This window comes from Myotis nattereri, assembly GCF_964212035.1.
Source record: "Myotis nattereri genome assembly, chromosome: X".
NCBI lineage: Eukaryota > Metazoa > Chordata > Mammalia > Chiroptera > Vespertilionidae > Myotis > Myotis nattereri.
In genome coordinates this window covers 14,501,045-14,513,614 of record NC_138078.1, presented here as the reverse complement: position 1 = coordinate 14,513,614, position 12,570 = coordinate 14,501,045, and the positions used below count along the sequence as shown (strand labels likewise).

The 12,570-nt window shown below is 37.1% G+C and overlaps 1 long non-coding RNA gene across 1 annotated transcript in view; it reads left to right on the top strand.

The window, feature by feature from the left end:
• The window catches only part of LOC308511258, an 808,460-nt gene that overhangs the window by 236,894 nt on the left and 558,996 nt on the right, over positions 1–12,570 (top strand). The window contains exon 2 of the long non-coding RNA XR_013995460.1: positions 8,572–8,660. This is a non-coding gene — a long non-coding RNA (uncharacterized lncRNA). The remainder of the gene's footprint in view (positions 1–8,571; positions 8,661–12,570) is intronic.

Below are 12,570 nucleotides of genomic sequence, written 5' to 3'. Positions count from 1 at the left end.
TGAATTTCTGGTTGCTGCTTTTGTCACCCCTGGGGCATTATTGGCTTAGGACTGACTAATCTTTATGTTACTATCTCAGCCTAGAAAACCCAGCATCACTAGAGAGGACACATTTGGACTCTAAATCCATGTGTGACACCATCTTGAAATCTCACTTTCTTATGAAATATTCTTTATCATTTAGAGTCAAAAGGCTGAGGCAATTTTTCTTGCCATTTTCCTAGAGTTGTGGAGGGGGATTTTTCTTTTTGATACTGTTGTTAGTATATAGAAATGTTGTATTTTTGATGAGCATTGCTAGGTGTTATTGCAAGAGCAATTTCATATTAGCCATATTGATAGTTCTAGAAATTGCAGAGGCCTATGTTTTTTGTCTGTTTCATTTGCTAAAGGGTGAGTTTATTATGGGAAATAATTTCTAGTCCTGAAAAATATACTGGCTGATGGATATTTGATGTTTGAGGAATACAAAAAGGATACTGATATTTATTTATTTTTGCTTATTATTTGTTGGGCACTGTTCTAGATGCGTTCACATCTTATTGCTAATTCAATTCTCATACCAACATTTCAACTAAGCATTATTATTCACATTTACTGTGAGACAACTAACATTAATGGTCCGACTGGCTTTGGTTCATGCTGGCAACCAATGCCATCTGGAATACAAACGAAGCCTTTTGATTCCAAGTCCAGTGGATTTTGTTTGAGATTCCAAATGTACCACATCCTTAACATTTATCTGTCATTCATAAAATTAAAATATGAACATATCTTTGTTATTGTATACTATTCTTCAAGACATTGTCTATACTGTTGTTTGATTCTCCTCGTACTATGGCCCTGGTAATAAAGTCATTCAAATTGAATATCAGTAATGTATTTGTCTCTTAGAAAATCTATTATAAAATGATGGTTGCCTACTTTGCCCTCATTTTTGGGAAGGATTTTCATGACTCTTGCCTAGGATAAAGCTGGAGTTAGGTACAGTAGGTGACAGGAAAGATTTATGACCTCAGTTTTTCAGAGAAAGGGTTTCTGTGTCCTAGGTAAAGGATATCTGTAAATATATTTCAGAGAAAGTCTTGAACATAAGTATTTAACAGAGGAATACAATGCTTAACATAGTTTATGGGCTAAAACTTGGGATCCATGAGGCATCATAGTTGGAGGGAGGGGGCCTTTTATGGAACACCTGCTGTTAAATCCAGGGCAGAAAAGGAAATTTCACAAGCATCAAACTTTTAAAGATAAAGATTGTGTAACCCTCATGTACTTCATGCCTTGACTGACAGGAAGTTCAGCACTAAATTTAATGCTACAAATTACAATAAGTATATTAGGCCAGTATATTTGCAAGGTAGGTAAGTCGGTACCAGATCATGGACAAACTCATGGTGATAGACTAAGCAGTTGGGCTTTTGTCCTGAAGTTGATGGACAACTACTAGGCCGTTGGTATGGTAATTTGTACTTTCAAAATCACTGTGTCATTTTGGAGGGTAAATTGGAGCAAGAAGACCCAGAAATCAATAAGACCAATGAAAAGAATATTACAATAATCTTTTGGAAAGGATGCAGACTTGACCTATGGTATTGGCAGAGAGTCATAAAAATAGTGGATGCGGGGGCGGGGGGTAATAGAATGGACTCTAGATTTTTGGCGTAAGTCATTTAGTAGATCTAGTGGTTATTTAAAAAGAATTAAGGAATGCAGGCAATGAATATGGATGACCACCCAAATATAAGCTAAGAGTGCATTAAAAAAATCTTTCATTATGATGATCCAAGCTCGAACGAAGAAGAGAAAAGCCTTTCTCAAAATTTAATGTGCATACGTAATAACAGGGGATCTTGATGCTCTGGATTCTTAGTTGGTATGCATCTCTAACATTTTCTCAAGAGATGCTAGTGCTACTGGTCCTCAAAAGTAACTTTGAGTAGCAAGGCTGTAGCCATCTACTGCACCCCAAACAACTAATCTTGGTTTTCACCTTCTTTGGTTCTCTTGTATTTGCTTGGTACCAAACCTTGGCTCTTAGTTCTCTTCTCTCAGTCCCTTTGATCAACAGCTGATTTTAAATGAGAATGGAATTCAATTTGTCAATTTTGTCCTTCTACTTAAGTTATAGATTTGGGAATCATTGCACATATATTGAAGCAGATTCTGTAGGTGTCCTGTCCATACATCCCTGGGCCTAACATTGTAGTGCAGACTTCCAATTGTATCTTTTTTTTTTTCAATTGTATCTTTATGACTATGGATTTTTCCTAGTGTCCAGAGCCTCCTTGACCCATGTATCCATGTTCCTAGCAAGCTAAAAGAGCCGGACCAGTTGCCCTTGACCCATGCCTGATGGGAATTGGTGCATGTATACCTAAAGTCCCTCACTGGTCAAATTGGATATCTCTAAGGTAAATCTATATAGTTTCCTGGAATTCCCCAGTGGGCTTTATATCCAGTTACTCCTAATGGTAACTTGCTTGAAAATTCACCCTTTGTTAGCTACTTTCTTTTCCCTATCTCACTTTTAAACTCTATTGATGTTTCCCAGGATCACCTCCCAAATGCATTGCTTCTGTCAGGAATCCAATGACATGGCTGTTCAAACTGAGTGCATACATTAAATTGCCAGGAGAGAGTCTGTGGAGTGAAAGAATATATCTGAGGAGGTAGGCATGGGAAATATGATGTATAGCTGTGTGTCAAATAAAATAACTTTGGAAAAGCAGAAACCAGAGAGGTAGAATGGAAACAAGGGCAGTCTTACTTTGCAATTATTATTATTATTATTTTTTTCTGCTGAGCTCCAGACTTACATATCCCACCACCTTCTGGTCAACTCAGCTTGAACATTAAAGTTTCTCTGAAGAAACCCAAGGGTTATCCTAAATTGTCCTCCATTACTACTCATATCTAACAAACCACTAAAACCCAAGAAAAACTATTGCTTCTACATTCCAAATAGCCGTTAAATGCAGTCATCCACTTCTCTTTATCTTTTACTGCCTCCACCCGCATTGAAGCCACCTTAAAAATGTTCCAGACTTTTCCCTCTGCCTCATATTTTGACCTATTTCTCCATAAGGAAACCACACTGATCATGTTCCTCTGCTGAAAGCAGTTCAAGGCTCACCATTGCTTTCCAAGTGAATCCCAAACTGGCTAGCATGACAAATGTGCTCAGACATCCATCCTTTTCTCTCACTGCTTTGCTCCTGACACACCTAAGCCCTAGCCATCCTGAGCTACTGAAAGTTATCCACACTTTCTATTCTTTCTTCTTGCTTCTGGGCTCATGTATATATTACTCCCTTTAATGCAATTCCCTTTTCCTAAATCTCTCCTTAGATGACTTGAATAATTCTTCCAGACTCACTTTGAATGTTACCTCCTATAGTAGTCTTTCCTAACCTCCAAAGTTGGCCAGGAGTCATGTGTATATATATATATATATATATATATATATATATATATATATATATATATATATATGTATGTATATATATTACTATTTTGTTACATTACCACTCTGCATTATAATTATCTGGTAACCACTTTATTGCTATTAGATCCTAAACTCCCTTGAGCTTAGAGACTTTAAAAATTAATTATTGTATTCCCTCTGCACAATAAGTTTTTGACTGAATGAAAGAAACAGTAGCTTCAAATGCTAGAGAGAGTATTCAAGCAAGATAGCATTGAAATTAACTGAAGATAGTTTCTGCAATGAGAAGTTTTTCAGTGTCTTCAGCAAGAACAGCTATATTTAATTGTGTGGTATAGTATTTGTGAGGCTTCTGAGATCAGTTTTGAATTATGATAACACAAGCCATGAAATTATTTATTTATTTATCTATTTATTATTTTCTTTATTGATTAAGGTATTACATATGTGTCTTTAACCACCCTTGCTCCCTATCCTCCCCACTCATGCCCTCACCCCCCCTGGTGTCTGTGTCCATTGGTTAGGCTTATATGCACGCATACAAGTCCTTTGATTGATCTCTCCCCCTTAGCCCTCCCCTCCCTTACCTTCCCTCTGAGGTTTGACGGTCTGATCAATGCTTCTCTGTCTCTGGATCTGTTTTTGTTCATAAGTTTATGTTGTTCATTATATTTCATAAATGAGTGAGATCATGTGATGTTTATCTTTCTCTGACTGGCTTATTTCACTTAGCATAATGCTCTTCAGGTCCATCAGTGCTGTTGCAAATGGTAGAAGTTCCTTCCTTTTTATAGTAGTATTCCACTTCCTTTTAACGTAGTATTCCACTGTGTAGATGTACCACAGTTTTCTAATCCATTCATCTGCTGATGGGCACTTAGGCTGTTTCCAAATCTTAGCTATTATAAATTGTGCTGCTATGAACATAGGGGTGCATATATCCTTTCTGATTGGTGTTTCTAGATTCTTGGGATATTCCTAGAAGTGGGATCACTGGGTCAAATGGCAGTTCCATTTTTAGTTTTTTTGAGGAAACTCCATACTATTCTCCACAGTGGCTGCACCAGTCTGCATTCCCACCAGCAGTGCATGAGGGTTCCTTTTTCTCTGCATCCTCACCGGCACTTGTCATTTGTTGAATTGTTGATGATAGCCATTCTGACAGGTGTGAGATGGTACCTCATTCTCGTTTTGATTTGCATCTCTCAGATGATTGGTGACGTTGACCATGTTTTCATGTGTCTCTTGGCCTTCTGTATGTCCTCTTTTGAAAAGTATCTATTTAGGTCCATTGCCCATTTTTCGATTGGGTTGTTTATCTTCCCTTTGTTAAGTTGTATGAGTTCCCTGTAAATGTGGGAGATTAAACTCTTATCAGAGATAACATTGGCAAATATGTTCTCTCATGCAGTGGGCTTTCTTGGTGTTTTGTTGATGGTTTCTTTTGTTGTGCAGAAGCTTTTTATTCTGATGTAGTCCCATTTGTTTATTTTCCCTTTAGTTTGCATTGCCCTAGGAAACAAAATAAGAAATAAAAGAGGGAAATAACAACAGACCCCACAGAAATACAAAGGATTGTTTAAAAAAATACTATGAATAGCTCTATTTCAATGAACTAGACAACCTAAAGGAACTGGACATATTCCTAGAAAAATACAACCTTACAAAACTCAATCAGGAAGAATCTAAAAATCTCAATAGGCCAATATAGAGGAAAATTGAAGCAGTCATCAAAAAGCTTCCAGCAAACAAAAGCCTGGGGCCAGATGGCTTCACAGGGGAGTTTTACCAAACATTCAAGGAAGAACTAAAATGTTTCCTCCTCAGACTATTCCAGAAAATTCAAGAGGAAGGAACACTTCCAAGCTCACTCTATGAAGCCAGCATTACCCTAATTCCAAAACCAGATGAAGACAACACAAAGAAAAAGAATTATAGGCCAATATCCCTCATGAACATAGATGCCAAAATCCTCAACAAAATCTTAGCAAATCGGATCCAGCAGTACATCAGAAAGATCATACACCATGACCAAGTAGGATTGATCCTGGGAATGCAAGGATGGTACAATATCCACAAATCAATAAACGTGATACATCACATAAACAAATTGAGAGATAAAAATCACATAGTCATATCAATTGATGCTGAAAAGGCTTTTGACAAAATCCAACACCCTCTCTTGATAAAAACCCTCAGCAAAGTGGGAATAGAGGGATCATACCTCAACATAATAAAAGCCATATATGACAAACCCACAGCCAACATCATACTCAATGGACAAAAACTAAAACCATTTCCCTTAAGAACAGGAACAAGACAGCGATGCCTGCTTTCACCACTCCTGTTTGACATAATACTGGAAGTGCTAGCCATAGAAATTAGGAGGCAAGTGCATACAATGGAGTCAAGACAGTTTCTTCAATAAATGGTGTTGGGAAATTTGGACAGATATATGCAAGAAAATGAAACTAGACCACCAACTTACACCATACACAAAAATCAACTAAAAATGGATAAAGGACTTAAACATAAGATGGGAAACCATAAAAATCTTAGAGGAATCCACAGGCAGCAAAATCTCAGACATATGCCGAAGCAGTATCTAAACCATGAAATTTTAATAAAATTGTTATGCATGGGGGAGATGTTTAGGAAATACTTCATGTATTTATTTTGGCCCAATTAGTGTTCAATTTGAGGTGGATGATAATGTCATGCTTTTTTTCACATTAGGAAACACATTTTCTGCAATGATAATTTATTTTGCAAATATGTATTGTTATCCTTTAGCAGATGGTCAAAAACTAAGAATCACTTAGGCCATGCAATTCTCCTCTCTTGGGCACTGCTAGTAATGTGATTGAGGGATATGTATTCGTATATTCAGAGTGTGAGAATTCTTAGGCAGTGTCTCAGCATTACTAAAGGATACCAAGGTTTTGCTTGAGGAGTCATTAGTTGATGTGGAATTTTGAAAACGTCATATATGGGAAGGTAGTCCTAGCTCACTTCTTTTAGAAACATGGTACACAGGCTTGGGAAATTTATCCATCCTGTCTGTGGAGGTTTTCTAGCTTCCTGATATATAATATTAAAAAGAGGCCTCTAGAGTATGAATTATTATTGGTGTGAAGTGTCAAAAATGTGCACCATTTCAAGTATGCCTGAGGTATATTTCTTACAAATTTTACAGACACAGCTACATTTTATTCATGAAATTCCTCTTACAAAATGCTTGGAGCAATGCACACAAGTAATAAAAATGTTGGGAATATAATGAAAAGGTTTTAAATTATATAAAGGAAGGAAACAATATATTTTTAACAGTTCTCAATCTACATGGCTATCCTTATTTTTAAAAGATTAGAAAAAATAATCATTCAACAATCATTTCTATCATTTAGATAATCTCATCAGTGAGGTTTTTGATAATAATAAAAATATATTTTTATTAATTTCAGAGAGGAAGGGAGAGGGAGAGTGGGATAGAAACATCAATGATGAGAAAGAATCATTGATTGGCCTCCTCTTGTGGGGACTGAGTGAGCAACCAGGGCACCCGTGACCTCCTGGTTCATAGGTCAATGCTCAACCACTGAGCCACTCCAGCTGGGTGATTGTCAGTGAGTTTTGTAAAGAACATATTCTGTACAAATCCTATATAATAAAAGGCTAATATGCAAATTGACTGAATGGTGAACAACCAGTTGCTATTATGTGCACTGACCACTAGGGGACAGATGCTCAACACAGGAGCTGCCCCCTGGTGGTCAGTGCTCTCCCACAGGGAGAGCACTGCTTAGCCAGAAGCCGGGCTCATGGTGACAGTGCTAAGGATGTCTGACAACTGGCTTAGGCCTGGGGAGTGGGTCTAAGCCATCAGTTGGACATCCCCTGAGGGCTCCCAGACTGCGAGAGGGCGTAGGCCAGGCTGAGAGATCCCCCTGAGTGCACAGATGTTGTTCACTGGGCCTCTAGTTATTATAGAAAAATGTGTTGGCCATTTAGCTGTATCCTTTGGAAATTATCTCCATTTCTCAAAATAATATGTTTTTATTTCTCCTTGATTTCCCAGATTTGAATATTACTCAGTGGCATTCCAGAGAGGAAAATGAAATTTATTTTTCTTTTCTCTCTATCCATACACATTCAGACTTCCTGTCATTTTCTCCTCCCAATATAGTTATAGTGTACATTAGTGCAATCTTCAGAGTTACATTAAAATATATAAACACTATTCATGACTGAACTACATAATACTATGTATTGTGATTCTTTTTTGTTTCTTGCAAAAATATTTTTCCTTGAAGCTAATAATTGCCTTGTGTTATAGTTAGTTTTTCATGCACATTTCACTAATTCTGCTCCATTACCAATTTATCTGAATTTCCTGTAATGTGTTCAAACACGTTTTGTTACATTCCAAATTGGACTGCTTACTTTCTGCAATACCTTTGCCAATGAGATCCATGTTTTCTGAATTGGATTTCCTCCTCTATCCTGGTTTACACCCTCCATCTTGGCACAACATATTTTGGCAGCAAAATGAGAAAGGGATGATAGGAAATAAAATTTTCAGATCTTGTACACCTGAAAAGGCTTTTATTTAATTGATAATTTGGCTGACCACAGAATTATAGGTTGGATATTATGTCCCCCCCCCCCAAGTTTAGAGACATTGCTCCATTGCCTTCTAGCTTCTGTGTTGCTGTTAAAAGTAAAAAAAAAAATAGTCTGATTTCTGATCCTTTGTGAGTAACCGTTTTATTTCTTCCATCTCTGAAAGCTTGTATATTCACTTTGTCCCAGTGTTGTTAAACACCATAGTCATGTTCATTTGGTGAGGGCCTGCTTTAATCTATTATGCTGGATAGTTGGTGGAAATCTGGAAATCTGTCTGGAAAGTTCTCTTGAATTTTACTTTTTAATAATTTTCTCTCTTTTCTCTTTCTGGAACTCTATTACTGTTCATGCTGAATGTTAAAACTCTTGACTTGATTCTCTACTTTTCTTTTTCTCTCATTTTTTATTTCTATCTTTTGCTTTACATTTGGAAAAATTTTGTCAATTTTATCTTCCAATTTTTTAATCTAACTTTTCATTTTATTTTCATTTTTCAGGGATGAACCATCTAATCTCCTGCCTTGACCATCTCAAGCCTGGCCGCTAGAGCTGCTGGTGGGCAGAAGATTAGTAGTCTCAACATTCGGTAAGTGAGTTTTTCTTTAATTCACCTATTACCTATATGCTACCTGTACCTTCTACCATGGAGTTCTTTTTTGACCTCACAAGTTCCATCACTATCCTTTGCTACCCTCTGCTTTAGGAGTCTGACCTCTATGGATATCATCAATTGGGATTGGGTTTAGCCAGTGGGAAGAACATGACTTTATTACTATATTAAGGGGAAACAAGGTAGCCCTTCTGTACAGCTGCTGGTCTTGCTGGGTTCTAGGTAATGGATCGTCCCCTTGCCCTTTCAGCCCTGTTGTGGGTATCCATGCTAGCTCCAGGCACTTCCCTACCCATGGATGTGAGTTTCCCATTGTTGAAGTAAATAAAACAGAGATACTTAGTGTCATACATAAAGTAAAAATACAGATACATTCTACATTTAAATAGTAAGATATATGAGCATAGAACTTGGAAATATGTTAGCAGGTGTTTGGGAATGATTATTGATAAGGCAGGATTTATTTCTTTACATAGAATTCATCACAGAAAACACTAACCTATTGTAAGTAGATTTGAAATAAGCTTTCTGTCATTGAAATTTAGTTTATGCCCAGCTTTATACAGTGTATCAACTGACTAAGGCAGGGAGGAAACTGAGAGGGCAAATTTTCAAATTGAGTGTGAGGGGTGGCAGATTTTGAAGACTTCCATGGAGGACTTTATGCTATCTAATGACTATAGTTCTGTTATTTTTTGTTTCAAAATTAGACTTTTGAATCCTTAGCTCAAAGAAGTGATTTTCGTTTCATGGAAAATAGATGGATGAGAATGCAGTTTTATAACTCTCGTGCATGGCTAAAATCTAATATGGCAAACACTGGAAAAACACAGCTTATCTTAACTTTAAGGCTCTTCAATTTGTCATTACTGATTAAGAGCTGTCTGGATTGGTTCTTCTGGTCAGTCAAATTATCCCAAGGGCTATCTCATTACTGGAAAATGTTCACATGAGATGAGAATCTGTTTTATTCCTATGCATTACGGGCATTTTAGCTTTGCTTTTGGGTGGGGCTATTGGATTCTATAGTACATCACTAACAGACTATGCCTTCAGTAACAGATCTCAGAAGCCACATGTGAATTGAGTCCTAGAAGAAGGAATTTTTATTTTATTTTAAAAATGTATTTTTATTGATTTCAGAGAGGAAGGGAGAGGGAGAAAGATAGAAACAGCAGTGATGAAAGAGAATCATTGATTGGCTGCCTCCTGCATGCCCCACACTGGGTAGAGATCAAGCCCAACCTGGGCATGTGCCCTGACCAGGGGAATCAAACTGTGAGCTCCTGGTTCATAGGTCGATGCTCAACCACTGAGCCATGCCGGCTGGGCAAGAAGAATTTTTAAAGGAAACAGTGTAGCTTAAACATAATTTATGTTGTCTGCTAAGGATATTATCATTTATTAATCATTGCACGAGCCACATTTTACATAGTGATTAAATTCGGACTAACAAAAAGGTTCAATCTGTTTCAAGGATGTTTACTAAAGCAATTATTCTCTTAAGTAAAATGTGTTAATGGGGAAAATCTCCATAACTACTGGCATAGGAGAAATAATAAAGTGGCAGTTTACCTTAGAAATGTAATTGATGGTGAATTTTCTTGTTCACGGTGTCTATTAGAACCTTGTTATCCATGATGTCATCTACAAACCAGTAGCTTGGACATCACCTGAGAAATTGTTAAAAATGCAGACTCTCAGGACCCATCCCAGATTTACTGAATCAGAATCTGCATTTGAACAGACCCTCAGGGGATTCATAGGTATGTTAAAATTTCAGAAGCATGAGACTAAAGCATCATCTTTTTGGTCATTAAAACCCAACTGATACACTCTCAACTGGCTCAGGAGGGTCATATTTTCCAGTGGAGCAGTGCTTTCATAAATGGCACCCCACAGCCCTGGGCAGGTAGCTCAGCTGATTAGAGCATCATCCTGATACGTCAAGGTTGTGTGTTCGGTCCCTGGTCAGGGCACATACAGGAAACAACCAAAGAATAAATAAGTAAGTGAAACAACAAATCTCTCTCTCTCTCTCTCTCTCTCTCTCTCTCTCTCTCTCTCTCTCTCCCTCCCTTCATCCTTCCCTCCCTCCCTCCCTCTCTTTCCTCTCCCTCTCTCTCTCTCATCAATAAATACCAGTTTTTAAAAATGGCATCCCACAGTACAGAATTTTTGATTTTCTTACAAGGGCTACATGGCAAAATTTTAACTAAAATATACAGAACATGCTCTAAGAAGGGATTATATGATATGAGACGTGGTGTTACAATTTTGAAAATGTATAATTAAAATTCTTATAGAAACAACTTTCTAAATGAGAAAAATCCCTTCCTTTCTGATCTTTCCTCACATCAATACATCTATGTTCTATTTGTAATACTGAATTTCTTCTCTAAATAAAGTCCAAGCTCCCGCTTTCTTTAGCAGGCACAGGGCATCACATTTCAGGCCTGAGAGATTCAAATAAACTACTTCTCTTTTCACATATCTCTAATGTGATGTGTTTGGAATAATTAATCTAACTTGCAAGTACAAATAAATGAAAATGCCTTTTTAAACATGCTATATAAAGATTAATTGGATATTTTTGGAAAGGATAGATTTCCATTACTTTGTTTCTCCTTTATGTGAAATCCCTGGATACATAAAATATGCTAGAGTATAGATCCCTGAATACATAAAATATGCTTAGCCCTATAAGGGGCAAAGTCCACTATAGCCTGGACCTCGTATACTTCCTCCTTTGCTTCAATAAACATTTATTGGTTATCTAATGTGTACCACAAATGAAAATACAAAGAGTAAATCTCCACCCTAGAGTTGCTCACAGTCTCCTGGGGAAGAAGGTCAAGGACATCAGTATAATGCTATATTATAAAGGCTATAACAGTGTTGGCAATACATGATGGAAAATTGAGAAAGAAGGGGCTAATCCAGGCTTGGGAATCAGAGACTGATTCATAAAAGAAGTGATTGCTTTTGGCATCTTGTTAGTGTGTGATTTATGATACAAATATGCACAAATGTTGGCTTGTACTTTCAGAGATAGTAGTTGAATGAATCTTTTAGGTAGAGCCAAGCCTAATATTGGCAGGTTTGATTAGACTGAACCCTGTCCAAAATGTGACTTGATGGACCAGATTGGAATGCAATGGCTTTTGCTAATATAGTTAAACAAAAGTAAATGGTATCTTGAATGAATCTGAATCATCAAGATTAAAATATTCACTCTATGCCCTGAACAGTTGTAATACTTGCTACAGTGGACATATTGGAGTTTTAGTGGGATAATCATAATGGTAACAGCTGACATCTGTAGTTTACAATGTGCCTTCATATTCATGATCTCATTTAAATTTTATTAATTAAATTGACTGGGGTGACATTGGTTAACATGAATATTTAGGGTTCATGTGTGGATCTCTGTGTTACAAGATCGGTATATTACACCGTGTGCCCACCACCCAAAGTCAAATATTCTGATTTAATTTTAACAACTAATAATGTTGGTGTTGTTTGCATTTCCTAGTTGAAAAAAATTGTTCAAAGTAAGGGGCAGAGCCTGGATAAGGAACCAGGTCTTTAAAACTCAAAAAATCAATAGTCTTTCTCTTAGAACTAGAACTTTTAAACCTCAATAGAAGTCTCTCTTCATTCCAGATATCATCAAGAAACTTCTCCCTTGACTTGGGGAGCTTCATTGGCAAGGGTTTCTGAAGGGCTGGCATAGAAAGCTGGGCTTTTCCTCTAAAACACAAACTGTTATTTTTCCTGCAAAACCCAGTCTTCCTTCTATATTCTATGTCTGAGGGTAAATAGCACAATATGGTGATTGAAAGTGGAGGATAAAGGCAGAGTGGAATTGGAAATTACCTTAAAC